We start from the raw sequence: 2,546 nt of genomic DNA, 5'->3' as shown, positions 1-2,546 counted from the left end.
CTTGGAACAGAACTTTTTAATGATGAGTTGTTACAAGCCAAGAACTTAAAACTGGGCAGGGTGCATAGGTAGCAATGAGGACTGGTGGGAAGTCCTTCACCATTGAAGCGACTCAAGCATAAGGTCAGCTTGCACTTAGGTAGAGATGGAGAGAGATACATATGCCGTACAGAGGTTAGACAAGATGAAGTCTGGGTCTGAGACCTTTCTAGCTGCTGTGTGACTTAAAAACAAAAACAAAAAAACTATTCATCTCTTCACAGAGCCTACAAGCAGTCATCACTGGAGAACTACTGCCCATCAATTCTGGAACACAGAAAGAAATATAGAGACATGTCAGCATGGCCGTGAACATGCTCCCCCCCCCCACCTCATCATCCTGCATCACAGACATCATAGGCTCACAGAGTGGAAGCCCCGAGCTCCTACCTAACATTTAATCTGGAAGTTTCTTTTTGTCACAAGCTCTTCCCACTTCCTTTCATCTACTTAACCATTTACTCATTGCTCATCCATTTATTCTTGATGTCTTATTTCTTTTTACTTTAAAAATATTTATTTATCTATTATTTATTTATGTGCGTGAATGCTTTGTCTGCATGTGTGTTCTGGGGCCCATGGAGACCAAGAAGGTGTTGGATGCCCTGGAACTGGAGTTATAGACCCCCATGTGGGTGCAGGATCCTCTGCAAGAACAGCAAGTCCTCTTAACTGCTGGGTCACCTCTCTAGCCCTCTTTTTACTTTTTAAGAAATATAAATTTTTATTAATTCTTTGAGAATTCCATACATTATATTTTCATCATATTTATCCTCTGTGTTTCCCTCTAGCTTCTATAGACACCCCTTCACATCCCTTCCCAATTTTCATGTCCTCCTTTGTTTAATAACTCACTGAGTCCAATTTACTCTGTCCCTGTACTCATGCCTATAGTGTTACATACTGGAGTCTGGCTGACCTTTTCTTTATGGGCTACAGACTTAAAGAAAGCTGATTCTGCCTCCTCCAGAAGCCATCACCAGTCATTCCTCAGGAGTTGGGACTGGTGAGCCCCTCCCCCTTCCATACTAGGATGTTGACTAGCTTTATGGTGGTGGACAATTCTTTTGAGTTGGTTCTCTCCTGACACCTTGTGGGATCCAGGGATGGAACTCAGGTCATCAGGCAAGAGCAGCGAATGCTCTTAACCACTGAACCATCTTTCCAGCCCCTGTGTTTTAGGTAATTTTACTTTTATTGTAAGGTTTCAGGGCATAAGGCAAATGTCATCCCTTTCCCTTTCCAAAATTGTCTTTGTAACTCTTTTGTTATTGTTTGATACAGAGTCTCACTATGTAGATAGCTAACCTGGAACTCACTATGTAGGCCAGGCTAGCCTCAAACTCTGGTATCAGCCTGCCTCTGCCTCTCTGCCTCCCAAATGCTAGGATTAAAGGTGTGTTTCACCATTCCTGGCTTGTTTTGAAATTCTTGTTCCTTTTTCTATTTCATATTTTATGATTAACTTGTAAGTTTAATATATACTGAAATCTCCAAGATGAGATTTCTATTAGAATTACATTGAATTTGTAATTAATTAGTTTCTTTAATTTTGAATAATTTATTCTAACAAAAGTATAAAGTATGGAAAATTAGTGTATCTGAATCATTTCCGGAAGTAGAGAAAGTTTCCTCCTAGCAGACTTCAGTTTTTAGCACCTTTGAGAAGAGACAGAGTTAAGACAAGTGGCACCACCAGCCTCAGGTGACAGGTGGCTGGCTGCTCAACTGCCTGACACTGTGTTCCTGTGACCAAGGAGTCATTTGGTTTATTTCTCTACATTTTGAGAGTGCCACAAAACACAAAGAGGAGGAGGGTGTTCACTCAGTTCATAGCTGGTGATTAGGATGAAGCAGAAAAGCTGAGACACAGGAGGCTGCAGGCTGGCCAGGAGGTCAGATGGACAGTCCGAAGGCCCCGGCGATGCTCCGGCCATGCAGTACATGGTCTTGCTCTTCCATCGGACTGTGCAGCTCCTGTCCGTAGAGCTGCCCAGAAGCAGGAACTTGCAGTGTGTAACCTGTTCTTCTGCATGATCACACAGGTCACAATGTATTTAAATGGTTTTCCCAGCTTGGTGAGGTGGCTCAAAGTCTGCTTTACAACATTTGTGGTCCACTGATTGACTTTGCTGTGCTGGTAGGCGTTGCCACCAATGGCACTTTCTATAGCCTCCTTTACAATGTTGCTCACTTCATCAACAACAAATGCAGTCTCCTTGGAAGCCTGGAAGTCTTCCATCTTTCCTCCAGTGCGTCTCCGCCACCGCCCTTAATTAGTTTTTATAATAATGGATTGTTCCCCTCTTAAAGAGCTTTTTAAAAAATGTCCTTCAGTTTTATAATTTTCTCAATTTTGGTGAATTCTTCTCTTAGTAGACCCAATGCTAATAACTTTTAGTGTTTGTGTATATAGTGACAGGAACTTGTAAAGATTACATTTTCTGCTTGTTTTGCAGTGCTTAAGAATCCTTTGGGGGCTGGAGAGATGGCTCAGTGGTTAAGAG

The 2,546-nt window shown here is 42.1% G+C and overlaps 1 pseudogene; it reads right to left on the bottom strand.

Moving 5' to 3' along the window:
* Positions 1–1,935: 1,935 nt before the first annotated feature.
* LOC101830253 lies at positions 1,936–2,299 on the bottom strand (annotated as a pseudogene).
* Between the last annotated feature and the right edge of the window lie 247 nt (positions 2,300–2,546).

Source organism: Mesocricetus auratus, unplaced genomic scaffold (genome assembly GCF_017639785.1).
Source record: "Mesocricetus auratus isolate SY011 unplaced genomic scaffold, BCM_Maur_2.0 Super-Scaffold_100007, whole genome shotgun sequence".
NCBI classification, from domain to species: domain Eukaryota; kingdom Metazoa; phylum Chordata; class Mammalia; order Rodentia; family Cricetidae; genus Mesocricetus; species Mesocricetus auratus.
This window is presented reverse-complemented; position numbering and strand designations above follow the sequence as displayed.